This window comes from Macaca fascicularis, chromosome 8 (genome assembly GCF_037993035.2).
Source record: "Macaca fascicularis isolate 582-1 chromosome 8, T2T-MFA8v1.1".
In the NCBI taxonomy this organism is placed as follows: domain Eukaryota; kingdom Metazoa; phylum Chordata; class Mammalia; order Primates; family Cercopithecidae; genus Macaca; species Macaca fascicularis.
The window spans coordinates 79,644,980-79,662,581 of record NC_088382.1 but is presented as its reverse complement, the minus strand read 5'-3'; the positions used below and the strand labels follow the sequence as shown (position 1 = coordinate 79,662,581).

The 17,602-nt window shown below is 37.4% G+C and overlaps 1 protein-coding gene across 4 annotated transcripts in view; it reads left to right on the top strand.

The window, feature by feature from the left end:
- SLCO5A1 (solute carrier organic anion transporter family member 5A1) overlaps positions 1-17,602 on the top strand; it is a 154,735-nt gene that overhangs the window by 95,136 nt on the left and 41,997 nt on the right. The window lies entirely within an intron of this gene.

Here is a 17,602-nt window from a genome sequence, read left to right as displayed (position 1 = left end):
GATAGAGAGGAAGCACCAAACACCTACGGAAGGACTGGCCTTCTATTGCTCGCTCGTTCACATTGCCATTGAATGCCAGCTCTGTGCACAGCGCTGTGCCTGGTGTGTGGCTGGGGAAATCTAAAGACTCACACCAGGGCCTTAAGTTGCTTATACATCTAAGAGGAGAGAGAAAACTTATGAAATACATTAGAAAAAGCTGTCTAAATAAATTAACAGAAAATTTGGATCACAGAGATTATTTTGGCTGATGAGATAGTGTGTTTGAGTTGCATTTCATGGACAATGGCTTTTAACTAGGTTTTTAAGGGAAAGTAGAATCTGCCTATTTGGAGTTTGGAGAAAAGGTGTTTATTTCCTGTGGAGGACCAGCTTGAGCAAAGGCAAAGCAGCAGGGGAGGATAAAGCTTCCTCTAGTGGCAGAGAAGGTTGGAGGGGAGAGTTTATCCCTAGGTCAGAAATAGAGCTCCAAAGGCAAGCAGGTGCAGGATGGGAAATCTGCTCACGGACCTTCAGCTCCTCTTCTCTCATGCCATAATCACTTGAGGACGCTTGTGCCTGGCGGGAGGTGGTGACACCAATGTCTGATGAGGGCATCATCGCAATACCACAGTCAATCCCACTTCACTCCTCTGGTATAGTGTTTTTCCACGAAACAGTGGGTTTGTGTCACAGTGCACTCTCCCTGCTCATGGTCTTTCTGCTGACCCACTTGGGGTCATGTTTATCTCTTGAAACTAGCTAAATATTATGAAGTTGGTATTTTGGAGAAGCCTGAAATGATGGGAAGACCACTTGTATTAGTCTGTTCTCACACTGCTATAAAGACATATCCAAGACTGGATAATTTATAAAGAAGAGTGGTTTAATTGACTCATAGTTCCGCATGGCTGGGGAAGCCTCAGGAAACTTACAGTCACGGTGAAAGGATAAGAGGCACGTCTTACATAGTGGCAGGTGAGAGTGAGCAAGAGCAGGAGAAACTGCCTTATAAAACCATCATATCTCATGAGAACTCTCACCAACATGAGAATAGCATGGGGGGAACCACCCCCATGATCCCATCACCTCCCACCTGGCACCTCCCTTGATACATGGGGATTATGGGGATTACAATTTGAGATGAGATTTGAGTGGGGACACAGGGTCAAACCATATCAACCCTGAAGGAGCAGTTATACAGGGTGCCCTTGGAATCCATTCACCGCCAGTAACTAGTTGCATGACTTTGTTCAAGTCACTTTCCTCCCTAAATTTCAGCTGAAACTGGAGTTTATCTGTAACTTGAGGATAGTCTCTCCCCATCTCTCTCTATGTCAGCATTGTTGTGAGGATCAAATGAAGTAGTGAATAGTGATTTGTTTTGAAGTTTACTTAACTTTAAATAGGTACAACAATACAAATGGAAAAATACAACCTGATCATATCACAGTAAAAAAAATACTATTTATGATGATAGCACCTTACATCTGAAGTTGTGCACTTTGAATAGGTCTGATAATAAAATCTCTGTAATAATAATGATGATAATAAAAACACTGCTGACATGTACTGAGTGTTTACTAAGTTCAAGGCTCTACCTAAGCAATTTTATATGGATAACATCATTTAATCAATTTAACTAATGCCTATGAATTATTAATTATGCCAGTTTTCCAGATGAGAAAAAAAATGCCCAAAGGGGTTTAAGTAACTTACTTAAAGGCAAATAGTAAGTGTTAGAACCGGATGCTAGAGTCTTATACTCCTTGGAGTACATACATATTGCTATGTGATTTTTTTTTTTTTTAGATGGAGTCTCACTCTGTCACCAGGCTGGAGTGCCATGGTGCGATCCTGGCTCACTGCAACCTCCGCCTCTTGGGTTCAAGTGATTCTCCTCCCTCAGCCTCCCAAGTAGCTGGGACTACAGGCATGCACCACCACACCTAGCTAATTTTTGTATTTTTAGTAGAGATGGGATTTCAACTTGTTGGCCAGGGTGGTGTCAATCTCTTGACCTCGTAGTCTGCCTGCCTCGGCCTTCCAAAGTGCTGAGATTACAGGCATGAGCCACTGTACTCGGCCTTGCTGTGTGATTTTTACTGAAATATTACAATACGTGTATGCTGTTGTCATCATTTTGATTTAGTCTTTTCACTATTTCCAAAAAGACAATATTCCAAAGGTTTTAGGATTCCACTTCCATCCACTCAGCCATGGCCCACAACGTCTGCTTTCAGAGCACTGTGATTTTTCAGCTTTGCCTTTGCTTGGGCTCTTGCCCTTTGATGTGTAGAATTATAAAGGGTTAGAGCTATTGTTTGTCTTTACAAGGGAAGTAGCTTTGGAAAATTCCATTTTGTTTTTCACTGTAGAGTGATTGAGATACTTATTTCTGTGGTAAAAGAATTAGGTTGGAGTATAATTTAAAAAATTACTGTAATTTTTATTGTTGTCTAAATAACCAAATATTTGCCATCCATCTTTAGCCACTGAATTGGGATTTGGTTGAAGTGATTTACAGCAGTGCCACTGAACTTAAATTGCAGCCTTTGGGAATCACTTCATCTTTAGATGCAAGAGGCTTATGAATGGGCTTTGATTTGTTTCATTCTTCTAAGGGCATCAACAGCTTTTATATAATTTTATGAGCAGTTTTTAAAATCCATTTTTGTACTAGTTTTGTAAACATGTACACAGATTTTCTTTTTAATATTGAGACTAAGCGTTTAAATACAAATAAAGTATTTTAGGTGTGGATGTCCACTATCACCGTCCATTTCCATGGTCAGGTGATGACATTTGGCCCTGAGACGTGTACTGACACCACTCAAGCATGGTGGCTCTGAGAGAGGAGAAAGGTACTTGCAAACCAACGTTTTGTAGCAGCTGCTAAAGTCTTCCCACTTATATCATTTTAATTATTATTGAGATGAATAGAAGCTATTAGGAACAAAAAGTGACAATTATAGGCTTTTTGTCTTTTGGGCAGAGAGGTATGTATTAACATCATGCTGAATTACATTTGTTCAGTGCTAATGAGAACTTTTATAAGAGCTTATAGTGGACAAAAGTCAGAATACTCAGCTTCTCTTTATTTATCAGTCAACTAATTTAAGGAATGTTTGAGTGTTTACCATGTGGCAGGTTTTTAGCCAGTGCTCTAATGATGGCAGTTAAACACGGTTCAGTTGCTCTTTAATAATGTCTTTACGACTCAGAGGACCCAAAATGACAAGAAACACATTGGCATTTCTTGCAGGAAAGGATACTACACAGCATCAGCGTTAAAGATGTATTAGGTAGGTGCAAAAGTAATTGCGGTTTTTGCTGTTGAAAGTAATGACAAAAACTGCAATTATTGGCTGGGCGCAGTAGCTCATGCTTGTAATCCCAGCACTTTGGGTGGCCAAGGTGGGTGGATCACTTGAGGTCAGGAGTTCGAGACCAGCCTGGCCAACATGGCGAAACCCCATCTCTACAAAAAACACAAAAGTTAGCCAGGTGTGGTGACACATGCCTGCAATCCCCACTACTCAGGAGGCTGAGAGGCACGAGAATCATTTGAACCTGGGAGGCAGAGGTTGCAGTGAGCCGAGATCGTGTTACTGCACTCCAGCCTGGGCGATACAGCGAGACTTCATCTCTAAAAAAAAAAAAAAATTAAAAATTGCAATTACTTTTGCACCAACCTCATACTTTGCAGCCACAGGCCATCTCATAGCAAGAGGCAGGATCCACTTGTCCCCCTCAGAAGGGAGTGGCAAGATCCACTTTCTCTCTTATACCAGGCACCACGGATGTGTTTGTGCATGGATGACCCAGGAACCATAGAATCCAAAATGGTGTTTTGTCTGGAGTCTTATTTACTTTTAAACATTTTTTATGTTTTAAAATATTTGAAATACTTGAATATTTTAAATATTTTCTTGGTGCCATAGATTCCTGCTATATAACCAGCCTCAACAACTGAGCTCTCCAGGGGTCTTAGTGAGACCAGTTACAATAAACATGAAATGAGCATGTTTGGAAAAATTATTTCATCTAAGATTTTAGAGAAGGAAGAAATTACAGAGTTCATGTTCATTTTTGTCAATAAACAACGCTGACAAACTGGTACAAACCATCCTCAACCACTTTGGACCCATAGTTATAAGGCAACACTGTTCATGGACATGTTTTGTGCCTTGACTAGGAGTCAGTGCCCTGAAGATACACGTTGATGATTCGGCACGACAGCTCAGGCTAATTCCAGGCCTGTGTAGTTACTCCTCACAGGGACTCCCAGGGCTTTTGCAGTACATAAGGAGGACAGTGTTTTTCTCTCCAGGTCTGTTTTCTAGTCTAGAAAACAATAACTTGAACTGAAAAGAACTCTGTAATTTCTTCCTTCCCTAAAATGTTAGATTAAATAATTTTTCCAAAGCCATGTGTACCAAGTAAACATTTATTCTTACCTTCCCTATAGAGTTACCTTGTTGTCTTAAAAGGGATTAGTTATTAACCAATTAATCGCTCTGGTATTTGTAGTAATGTTACATCCCCACAAACTCTGGCCCTGTCCAGAATCAATATTATCTGTTTCGTTTTGCTGTGGGCAGCCTGATGTAGTACACAGACCTCTCTGAATCCCAGATCTGTGACTTAACTAGATGTATACTTTTAGCCAAGTTGCTTACCCACTCAGAATCTCAGTTTCTCATTTGTAAAATGTGAGTGATCATTCCCCAGGGAGACTGTAAAATATTAAGTGAGCTAATTAGACCTTAAAGCATTTGTTATATAGTAGATAATCAAGAAAAATCAATTTCTCCTCTTTTTCTGTTATGAAACTGTGCTAAATTTAAATTTCCTTTAGGAAATCTTGTTAGGTTTTCTGATTTTAAAACATGTTGTATTGGTTTACTTTACAGTGGTAATTTGAAGGCTTTTTGTTAAATCCCACTTGCTAAGAGAAGTAATACAGTCATATAAAATGGTAAGAAGTGACTATTTTCACCTTAATCATAGGAGTAAAGTAGCGGAAACTTTCTGGGTCAGGAGACAGTCAGAAGGTGTTAGGGAGGGATGTCCATGCTTGCAGCATATTACGAATTTCTCTCTCACCCACACACATGCTCCCTCTGTCTTTGAATTGTTCCAAATCAGTTCACCAAATGACCAGCTTCTTGTTTGGCCAGTTCCCCCAATGATCATAATTTCTTATGTGATTCTTTCTCTTTATTTACTAGTTTTCAGAGTAAAAATTTATATTCTAGCAAATTTATACAGTGGCCAAAATTTGTTAAAGTATTATTTACTTATTTTTAGCTGTTTGATGTGCTTTACTCCATGGCAGTCATCATTCTTTCTGATGCTCCAGTTGCCCAATCTTTGACCACTGGGAGCCCCTTAAAGTTAGCACCTGTGTGGTTTGGCTCTACCTCAGTAGTCTTTGTGGCTTCTGTCATGACAAAAGGTGACTCACTTACCTTCCACATTTCCTGCCCTAGACCTCGGATCAGTCGTGTATCTCCAAGGAATCTTGGTTTCTTTGACAGGAAAATCGTACTTGGACACCATCATCTGGATACTCGGGGTGCTCATTGCTACAAGATGTCATTGTTTCTGGGCTTTTCCTAATTAAGAAAAGTCATGAGATTGTATAGATATTTGCATTTCAAAGGTTAATATTACAAGTTATTACTTAACTTTTTGATATTATATTTTAATCCCTTTTGTTTAATGATAAAATCTTTTTTCTAATGACTTTAACATGATTATTTTATTCAAGTGTGTGTGTTTTTGTATGTATGTATAATAATTTCAAATCAGTTCTCAGTATTACCAACCATAAACCATAAGACATATAGCACAGAAGTTAACTGTAAAATACTAAATACAGCTTTAGACTTTTGCAGTTTCTTTTATTCAAAGGCAATTTCTTACTACGGATGTGCAAAATACTGTTCTGAAGTTATTTGAAGTAATTCTTCTCTGTTTGGTTATGTCTGATATGTTGTGATGTTTATTTGTTTTAATTTGTTTTGAGTTTTTAATTTTAGAATTACTTTTTTTTAAAATTTTAAAGTTAAATTTGTATTTAAAATTACATAAAACATTTATTTGGTTTGAAGGTCAAAACTATAAACAAAGTACTTCCGTTCTAGTTTCTTCCAATTCTCTTCCTCCCTCTATAGGAAGCCATTTAAAAAATTAGTTTATCCTTTTTAAATTTCTTTTTGAATACGTAAGTAAATACATTTATTACATATGCAATATATATAATATATAGTCAGTATTTTACATTGGTGTTTTTCACCTTTCTTTCCATAGGTTGGCATGCTATATGCCCTGTTCTGTACCATACAGTCTAGAGACCTTGCTAATTTCTGGATAGCTGCTATCCCTTCACCCATTCATCCATCTATCCACTCACCCACCCACCCATCCATGCACAACTATTTATAAAGCTTTTGCTATGGGCCTGGCACTATGCACAGGGAAGCCATATGAGAACACAGAGGGGTCCCACCTTCAAGGCCTCAGTCTAGTGAAACTTGTAGGCTGCCTGTGACCCTGGATGAACTCATCATCCTCTATGGGTAGCAAAGGCTCTGAGGATTAAATTAGAGAATGTATGTTGTGGGCTTCACACAGTGTCTGGAAAGTAGCTATTAGAAATAAATGTATTGCTCACTTTATAAGATCTTCCAGGAAGAGGAATCTAAGGCAGAAGAGTAAATGCAGGACTTAGGACATGTGGAAAACATTCATAAGAAAGATTATCTGGAGGGAATGGATTTTAAGAGGAAGAAGAAAAAGTGTGGCTAATAGGAGGTAGAGGCTGGGCATGGTTGCTCATGCCTGTAATCCCAGCACTTTGGGAGGCTAAGGTGGGCAGATCACTTGTGGTCAGGAGTTTGAGATCAGCCTGGCCAACAGGACAAAACCCAATTCTCTACTAAAAATACAAAAGTTAGCTGGGTGTGGTGGCACACGCCTGTAATCCCAGCTACTCAGGAGACTGAGGTGGGAGGATCGCTTATACCCAAAAGGCAGAGGTTGCAGTGAGCTGAGATCGCACCACTGTGCCTCCAGCTTGGGCAACAAGTGAGACTCCATCCCTACAAAAAAAAAAAAAAAAAAAGAGAGAAAAGAAAAAAAAAAGGGAAGTAGGAAAATGAAAGAGAAAGCAAGAGACTTGATACTGAAGTGAAAGGCTGAGGGATAATCTCATCTGAACTGAAGGAAGCTAGGAGATGTAATATCAATGATAAAAATACAATTGCTTTAAACGTGTATCAGCTGAATCAGTGTAGAGTCAGGGTCAAATGTTTATATCTCTGATTTATTTACTCTGCATTTATTTTTCCAATATAAATGGCTACTTTTCACAACTCTTAGTGGGAGAAAAGAAATTTTAAGTGTTTTAAATTTTATATATTTGGGCACAGTGCGGGAAAATGTCTGTTGACTAAATCTCTCAATTAACTAAAATGTTTTTTGCTTCACTCATCTTTGATGATTAATAGCACAGTCAGAGTATATCTGGGATTTGTTTCCCAAGCACATGTGTGCACGCTCACACTGAAAAACAAAGACAAACATGACCTACTTATGAGGATATATTCTGGGCTCTGAGGACATTCATCTCGGTGCTCTCCACATTACCACATCTATGGTCACAGCCCCACGGTGTTCTGAATAGCCCAGAGCCCCTTGAGAGCCTGAATCATACAAAATATTATATGTTGTTCACAGAGCAAGATTTATTTGTGAATAAAAGTCCGGTTGAGAAAGATTAGAGAGCTTTTCAAAATGACTGAAAACCCAGAGGCAACACTGAAGTGTCAGGAGCAGACGCAGGAGCATTTCTGCTACTGAGTGCATCTTATCCTTTGTTCAATCAACAAAGATATGCCCAATAGATCTGATGAAGGAACGAATGAAAACTTTCATCTTCCTGACCCTTGGGGTCTGCATCTCTGCAATGAGGACTTGAATTAGACAACATTTCTCTAAAGGGCAACTAACAAACATCCCACCATCCCCCACGACTTACAAAATCCTCTGATTTTTTTGAGTAGCTTCTTTTTCTAGGCATTCAATTTAATCACTATCTTACCACTTTACTTTGGATCTATACCTTTTCCTGGAAGTTAAAATTTCTTTTGTGTATACATACAGACATATATACATGCATACATACATCTTTATTCTTTTTCTCCCTTGGTAGATGAGATGGAACTGAGGTTGAATTGCTTCACTTTTTGCCTTTCTGGGGGTACTTTACAGGAATAAGGTAACTCAATGGTTAAATTTCTGCTTTTAAGAACCCAGGAACTTCTTACTGGGCATGTTAGCAGGCCCATACCCTGCTAAAGTGAGTGATTCCCTACCTGCTCTGTACCGAACCAATATGCTATAGGAAAAAGGTTGTGGGTTTTGGCATTGGGAGTTCTCAGTTCAAGATCTGCGTCTGCCCCTTACAAGCTGTGTAGCCTTGAGTGAGTTAACTAATTTGGCCTCAGTTTTACTGGCTGTGAAATGCTATAATTGTATCCATTTTAGAGGGCTTTTGAAGTTTTAAAAATTAAAAATTACTTAAGTGTAAAGAACAACACAAATATTAATTATTAATGAGAATGACCCTGGCTTTTCTCCCTATTCATCAAATAGACCATCCTCCATATAAAGGACAGGAGAACCAGGATTATTATTGAAAAAGATGAGGGAAGGGGAAAAGTAAGAGACAGGGTAGATAATTAATAAAGATACAGGCGCGAATTCAAGCATCCATGGCCTCACAGGTAGTGGCACACTGTGGCTAGTCACAAACTGTTCTGACTCCCAGCTCATGCTGCCATCTCTCATTTCCCCAGAGATGCTTTCTGTTTACTCATAAAGATCACATCCTGAGCTAATGAATATCCTGGCCCTTAAATATGGCCAGGATAGAGTTATTACCACACAGGCAGGAAATACCTTACTCTTTTTTTCTAAAGAATGAAGCATGTGCTTAGACATTATTAGAAGTTGAAGTAATGTCCTTTTGCTGAACCATCTCACAACGGACCTCAGCAAATTAGCTTTGCTGCCAGGCTCAGCTTCCTGGTGTGGCATCTTTCCATTGTCCAGAAGGGAGAACTTGGGTTTATTTGGATATGTTACTGTTAGACTGATTAGATTTCAGGCTAATAGTTAATTTTTTTGGGTCATCATACTGAAATTCTTCTCCTATCTCTATTTGCAATAAAGATGAATATAATTTATGTTGGATTTTTGATTAAAGTGGATATTTAGAAACATGGGTGCACACTTCTCTTATTACCTATGCAAGGGACAATTTGTGTATGCTCATTTTATATAGAGTAGCTCAGTGATATTATTATTCAGTATTATTCAGTGATATATTATTCAGTAGTTAAGAAGACATTATTTAGCAATATTTTCCTTAAATTTGTTTGAAATAGGTACTGTATAAATACCAAACCCTTTTGAAAATGTAAAAAATTGAATAGGTATTTATATAGTAAATGCAAAAATTGAATGCTTATATATTGCAGTATTCTTTTAGTCAATTAGCATATACTGCTGTTTCTAAAAAGCATACTGGGCCGGGCATGGTGGCTTATGCCTGTAATGCCAGCACTTTGGAAGTCTGAGGCAGGCAGATCACTTGAGGTCAGGAGTTCAAGACCAGCCTGACCAACATGGGGAAACCCCATCTCTACTAAAAATACAAAAAATTAGCTGGATATGGTGGTACACACCTGTAGCCTCAGCTACTCAGGAGGCTGAGACAGGAGAATCACTTGAACCCAGGAGGCGGAGGTTGCAGTGAGCTGAGATTGCACCATGGTACCCCATCCTGGGTGACAGATTAAAACTCAGTGTCCCAAAAAAAAAAAAAAAAAAAAAAGCATACTAAAATTGTTAAACAAATGAGCACCTATCCTATTTCTTAGGGAAAAACTTCAAGGAAAGAGATTTTACAACTCTCCTTAGCTTCCTTTTCTATTAGTTAATAAACTTAGTCATGTTTTTGAAGTATGAACCTTTTCCTCTCACCTCAAATTTTTTTTTTGAGGATAAAAAAGGATAAGTGAATTTTGATTTTGAGAAAGATGTTAACTTGGGGTGGGCATGGTGGCTCATGTTTGTAATCCTAGCACTTTGGGAGGCCAAGACTGGATGATGACTTGAGCCCAGGAGTTTGAACCTGGGCAACGTAGTGAGACCTCATCTCTACAAAAAATAAAAAAAATTAGCTGAGCATGGTGGCTTGTGCCTGTGGTCCCAGCTACTCAGGAGGCTGAGGTGGGAGGATTGCTTGACCCCAAAAGGCAGAGGTTGCAGTGAGCTGAGATCACACCACTGCACTCCAGCCTGGGTGACAGAGTGAGACCTTGTCTCAAAAAATAAGATTAAAAAAAAATAAAAAAAGAAATGTGTTTAATTTGTATTCAAACATTCATCAGGCACAACATTAAAATTATTAACAAAAACTACCTTATAAACAGAACAAAAAATAGTTTTAATGTTACACAAAACAAATACAGCTTTACAAATATGGCTTCAATATAGCTGAAAATGAAAGTTCTGCTCTTGTGCTATACTTTTCATGTTGTGGTCAACATAAAATCTGATTCTTCAGTAAGTTTATTTTGTTGTGTCTTGTACTAATGTGAGTAAATTAAAATGCCAATAATTGGCCAAAGAATATGTATTTACTATAGTCTCATATATTGTGGCTAAATTATGGATCAAGAATAGTCACTCACTGCCTCATCTCTGTATCAGTCAAATTCATTGATGCGTATGTATGTTCCTACATATGTATGTATACATTCACACACAATGCGTACATGCATACACAAATATTCACACATACACATACACACACCATGCATGTGTTAACAAATCTCATCAGTTTGTCTTGAAGATTTGAGTTTGTTTTAGGAGACAGTGTAACTAACTGAAAAAAATGAGTAGAAGTTAAGAGACTAGGTTTCAGTTTTAGAAGGAACAATGGCCCTGGAACTTAGGCAACAGATTTCTCATGTCAGACCTGAAAGAGCTCTGCCTTTGAAATCAGATTTTTGCCCTGTCTTTGTTTTGTTCACTTTGTGATCTTGGGCAAGGTGTGTCATTTATGTATCTCAATTTCCTTATACAAAAAACAGGAATAAATAATAATCCATAAGATTAAATAATATTAAGTGTAAGTAGTTCAAGACTTGAAGTACTCCACACATTTATTATGATTATTACATTGTCATTTCATTTTCTTAGTCTGTTTTACCTGTATAAGCAGATAGTACTTATTTATAGAGCTGTTATATTGATCCGTTAAATAATTGATGTGAATGTGCTTTGAAAAAGTCATAAGGTCTTATTTCCCACCATGAGTTTAGGTTGTTGTTGGTAATCTTGGTTAAAGTTGAAGTCAGCTCACTCTAACATAAACACATTTATTATTTTATTTTATTTATTTGTTTGATTTTTGAGATGGAGTCTCGCTCTGTCACCCAGGCTGCAGAGCAGTGGTAGATCTTGGCTCACTGCAACCTCCACCTCCCGGGCTCAGGCGATTCGCCTGTCTCAGCCTCCCAAGTAGCTGGGACTATAGGTATGTGCCATTACGTCTGGCTAGTTTTTGTATTTTTAGTATAGATGAGGTTTCATTATGTGGGCTAGGCTAGTCTTGAACTCCTGACCTGAGATGATCTGCCTGCCTCAGCCTCTCAAAGTTCTGGGGTTACAGGCATGAGCTATCATGCCTGGCTTATAAATACATTTCATCCTTTAATCATAGCTCTTATTTTTTTGGTGTGTACCTCAGGATTGAAGACAATAAGGGATAAACCCTTTGAAAGGAATTTGGAGTTTCCAGCTGTTTTAGGTGGAAAATTAGTCTAAAATATCTTCCTTTCTGAAATAAATAGGATTTGAAAGAATTGATCCTAAGGCAAGTTTCTATAAATAAAAATATTTTTTCTTCATTTTTAGGATAAAACTGAGCACCCGTTCCTTAAAAAATGAAGTGGCTTAAATGACTGAAAAGATCTCACAAAGAAAATAACAAACATTTGTAATTTAAATGTATGTTTATGGGAGCACTAGCCTCATAAAAATCTAGAAAAAGCATTGGATTTAGAATCAGAAAACGGTCTAGGCCTTTCACTGGCATTAATTAGCCAATTATCCGAGGTGAATCACTCATCTTTCCAGAGTCTCACTTTTATTTTATCATCTTTAACACAAGGGAGTTAAATACGTGATCTCTGGGCTCCTGTGTTAATTTAGGATTATATACTTTTTGAGAATATCAGAGATGCAAAGGAATAGAGGCTTGAACAAAAGAGATCTTTATTTCTCTGTCACATAAAATTCTGAACATAGCTCAGGGCTGGTGTAGGGACTGTAATCACCCATAGTGCTTCCAATTTCTTCTCCATTAGACTCCTGTCATCATAGTCCAAAGTGGCAGTCCAGTCATTATGTCTGCATTTCAAGTAGCAAAATGGGAGGAAGGAGGAAGAGCATGGATTTACTACTTTTGCTTACATCACATTGGCCAGAACTTGCCACATGGCCACACCTACTTGCAAGGGAGGCTGGGAAATGTAGTCTGTTCCAAGCAGCCATAAGCCAAGCTGTTACTCTAGAATAGGGATCTTGGGCCAAAGTTAGCCTGCTTCCTGCTTTTGTAAATAAAACTTTATTGGGACCCAATCATGCTCATTTGTTTGCACATGTCCATGACACTACAATAACAGAGGTGACTAGTGTAATAGACACTGTGGGGCTCACAAATTAGAAAATACTTACTATCTGGCCGTTAATAGAAAAACTTGTCAACTCTTGCTTTAGGAAAAAGAAGAGTAGTCATTGGAGAGTAAGTAGCAATCTCCGCTCTAGCGCCCTTCCAAATTCTATGATTCTGTGATAACACACAAACGAATAAATAAAAAGCACAAACACTTTATTTCATATGATGTAGTAATAAATTTAAAAATGTTAGTAAATACTAAAACGTGAAGTTTTCTCGTTTCAATGGGTCGAAACTTGAGTTGTGCCTATTACATTGTCCTGTTTTTGTTCTGTCCGCTTCCTGATTTTATATGGCCGCTCTCAGTTCCCATCTAATTATCTAAGATGTTAGCTACTCTCCTGCAACTTTGAGTACAGAAATATTAATACTTTATTTGGCATGTGCCTTGCATAGCCTTCATTTTGGTGAAAATAAAAATGTGAAAAGATTCAGGGCTACCTTTGGTCCTGGTGAAGACTTCCTAGTATAATATCTGGGGTTATTGGTGAACCAGTGACCATCACACCATGAAAGAAGTCTATGGTTGTCAGTGGGAGGTACGTTACAGTCATAGTTGCTACACTGCATTTTCATCCTTTGCTGGTTCACATGTATCTTTGGGGTTAAATTTTAAATATTTACTGCATTTACTTCTTATAGCTTTTCAAGTTATATTGTTGTCTTCCAAAGAGAAGTTTTATCTGAAAATATATGATTTTATTATTAAAAACCAAGAATAAATAAGATCTGAGCAATAAGGGGAAATGATTAGATGATTTGCTGAGAGATTTAGAGATGGCTCTAATAAAATTTAAATTTTTGTAGGCACACAGGAACCATGTCATCTGTTTCCTTTCTAGTAATTTCTACCTAATTATTGCGGGAAATTAAGGAATTGGAGAGACTGAACGGAGTACAGGAAAGTGTTTATTTAATGTATACACTGGCTCAGCAGACATGTGTCCTGAAAGTCTGAGCCCAGAACAAAGAAAACAAGTTTGAGCATTTTGAGGCGGGCACTACGTGAAGCAGGAAGCTGGCTTACAGAAGCGAGAACAAAGGCTGCTGTGACACTTTTGCAACATGTCTTACATGTCTGGGAAAACTCGGTTTGCAGGTTATGCTTCTCTGTCTTGTGACGTTGCAGCTGTGCAGGGAAGAAACGAACAGGAGTTTATAGAGCCTACAAAATATGAGGAGGGTAGATATGGTTAATGTTTCTTGGGAGAGACAGTTAATACTCTCTTCTAACTTTAACTTTGTAGGGGGCGCTACTTACATTCTTTTTAGCCTTGGCTAAAACAGCAGTTCATTCTATGAGCTATTGTTATTTCTCTTACTATTATTATAATCTTTACTATTATTTCTTATGGCATTATTCTATTATTTTCTTGATTTCCTACTTCACAATGACTAGTTTCTATAAGGTTGATTAATTAATGGATTTCTGAAACCTAAGTTCTCATAGACAGTAGGATTGATGTTCTCCACAAATGCTCTGACCATTCGATTCCTAGAGTATGTTTGCATTTGTAAAACTTATTTTGTGGATTTCATTATCTGGTGGAATTGTACATGTCGTTTTGAAACAAACAAACAAAATCTTCAGGTTGAAAGTGCAGTATTTAGCATACTGGTTAAGATTTTCAACCCATCTATCACTGTCTTGTCCAAAGTTCTTATTTTTTTCTGGCTTAAGCTATCTTATTCAGAGAGCAAGGTGAACTGATTAATTTTTGAAGTTTCTTCTTGTTACAAAATGTTTTGATTTTTATTATCCCAGACTCCTGGTAAACTTTCTTTAATGAATAAATGGGGACAGTGTACAACTGGAGTATCATTTAATCCCCCGAATGCTGGTTCACGTTCCTCTTTCAGGTTTTTGGTCAAATGGCCCCTTGTCAATGAGACTTTACCCAGGATCCCTCAGTTAAAAATGCAACTCCTCTCCCTACTCCTCATTTTCCTTACTCCGCTGAGCATTTTTCTCTTTAGTATTTGTTACCTTCTAACATTCTGTACAAGTTGCTTAATTATTGATTTGTCTGTTTCCCACGTTAGATTGTAAACTCAATCTGAGCAGGAATTTTAGTCACTTTTATTCCCTATGTGTCTCCAGAGTTTAGAACAGGCCTTGGCACAGAGTGGTTGCTCAATACATGTTTTCTGTATATAAACTTTAAAAATTACATATTTTTGTAAGTTTTCTGAAAGTTGTTTTTAAAAACATGTTTGTAAATAACCCAAAAATGAATTTTAGCTCAACTGCCATTTAAGTAATTGAAGATTTAAAACACAATGTGATAAGGGGCATCTATGGAAAAACCACAGCTAACATCATACTTAATGGTGACAGACTGGATTGTTTCTCCCTAAGATCAGGAACAAGGAAAGGATATCTGCTCTTGCTACTTCTATTCTTTGTTATACTGGAGATTAGGTCCAGGGCAGTTAAGGAAGAAAATGAAGAAAAGGCATTCAGATAGGAAAGGAGGAAGTAAAACTATTTCTATTTACAGATTATGTGATCTTCTATAGAGAAAATATTAAGGAATATATTATAAAAACTATTAGAACTAATGAATATGTTCAACAAGATCGCAAGATCTTACAAGATCAATATACAAAAATCTATTATATTTCTATACAGTAGCATTGAATCAAAAATCAAATTAAGGAAACAATTTCATTTACATTAGCATCAAACAAATGAACTATTTAGGAGTAGGTTTAACAAAAGAAATGTAAAACTTATCTTCTGAAAACCACAAAACATTGCTTAAAAGTAAAAGAAAATGTTGGTCAAAAGATACAAAATTTCAGTTATGTAGAAGGAATAAATTCAAAAGAACTACTGTACAACATGGTGACTATAGTTAATAACAATGCAGTGCATTCCTGAAAATTGCTAAAAGAGTAGATTTTGTGTGTTCTCACTGCAAAAAAAAGTATGTGAAGTAATGTATATTTTAATTAGCTCAATTTAGCTGTCCATAATGTATCCTCATTTCAAAATGATATGCTGTACCTGATAAATATATACAGTTTTAATTTACCAATTAAAAAATTAAATGTTAAAAAATTAAGGAAAATGTAAATAAATGAAAAGACATTGCATATTCATGGATTGGAAGACTTAATATTATTAGGATGTCAATATTTCCTAAATTGATCTATCTGCAGATTCAGTACAATCCCCATCAAAATTCCAACTGGTTTCTTTGCAAAAATTGGCAAGCTGCTTCTAAAATTCAGATAGAAATGTAAGGTACTGAGTATAGCCAAAACAATCTTGACAAAACAAAGTTGGAGGACTCATAATTCCTAATTTCAAAACTTACTGAAAATAACAGTAATCAAGACAGTATGGTATAGGATTAAAGAAGACAAAAACATCAGTGAAACAGAATTGAGACCCCAGAAATAAACTTATATATCTATTGTCAACTGGTTTTTGACAAGAGTGCCAAGGCTATTCAATGAGGAGCAAATAGTCTTTTCAACAAATGGTGCTGGGACAACTGAATAGCCATGTGCAAAAGAATGAAGTTGGACCCCTACCTCATACCACATACAAAAAGCAACTGAAAATAAACTGAAAGCCTTAATGTAAGAGCTAAAATTATAATACTCTCAGAAATGAACATAAGCATAACTCTTTGTGACCTTGCATTAGACAACAACCAAAGAAAAAATAGATGAGTTGGACTTCATCAAAATTTCAAACTATTGTTCATCAAAGGACACCATCAAAAACGTAAAAATGGGCCAGGCATGGTGGCTCATATCTGTAATTCCAACACTGGGAGGCCAAGACAGGAGGGTCGCTCAAGCCCAGGAGTTCGAGAGCAGCCTGGGCAACATAGGAATACCTCGTCTCTATAAAAAAATATAAAAATTAGCTGGGGGTGGTGGCATGTGCCTGTGTCCCAGCTATTTGGCAGGCTGAGGAGGGAGAATCACTTGAGCCTGGGAGGTTGAGACTACAGTGAGCCATGGCTGTGCCACTGTACTCCAGCCTGGGTGACAGAGCAAGGCCCTGCCTTAAAAAAAAAAATGTAAAAAGACAACTTGCAGAATGGGAGAAAATATTTGCAAATCATATATATGCTAGGGCAGTTATATCTGGAACACATAAAGAACTTTTACAACTCAGTAATAAAAGACAAACCAATTAAAATGGGCAAAGTATCTAAGTAGACATTTCTCCAAAAAAGATGTACCAATGTCCAACAATAAGCACATGGAAAGATGCTCAACCTTGTTTGTTATCGGGGATATGCAAACCAAAACCACAACGAGGTACCACCTCACACTCAGATGGCTAAAATCAAGTATTATCTGTGATAATAACAAGAGTTGGTGAAGATGTGTAGAGATTGGAACGCTCACACTGCTGCTGAGAATGTGAAATGGTGCAGACACTTTGGAAAACATTTTGGCACTTCCTCAAACACAGAGTTAACATATGATCCAGTCATTCCATTTCTAGGCATGTATCCAAGAGAAACAAAAACATACGCTCACACAAAACTTGTACATGAATGTTCATAGCAGCATTATTTGTAATAACCAAAAAGTAGAAACAACCCAAGAGTGCATCCACCAATGCATGGGTAAATATTATTAATAAAATGTGATCTAGAAATGCAATGAAATGTTATTTGGCCATAAATAGGAATGAAGAACTGACACATGCTTCAACATAGATGAACCTGGAAAACATACTAAGGGACAGAAGCCAGGCACACCTATTGTATGACTCCATTTATATGGAAGGTCTTGAATAGGCGAACCTATGGAAGTAGAAATTAGAGTGGA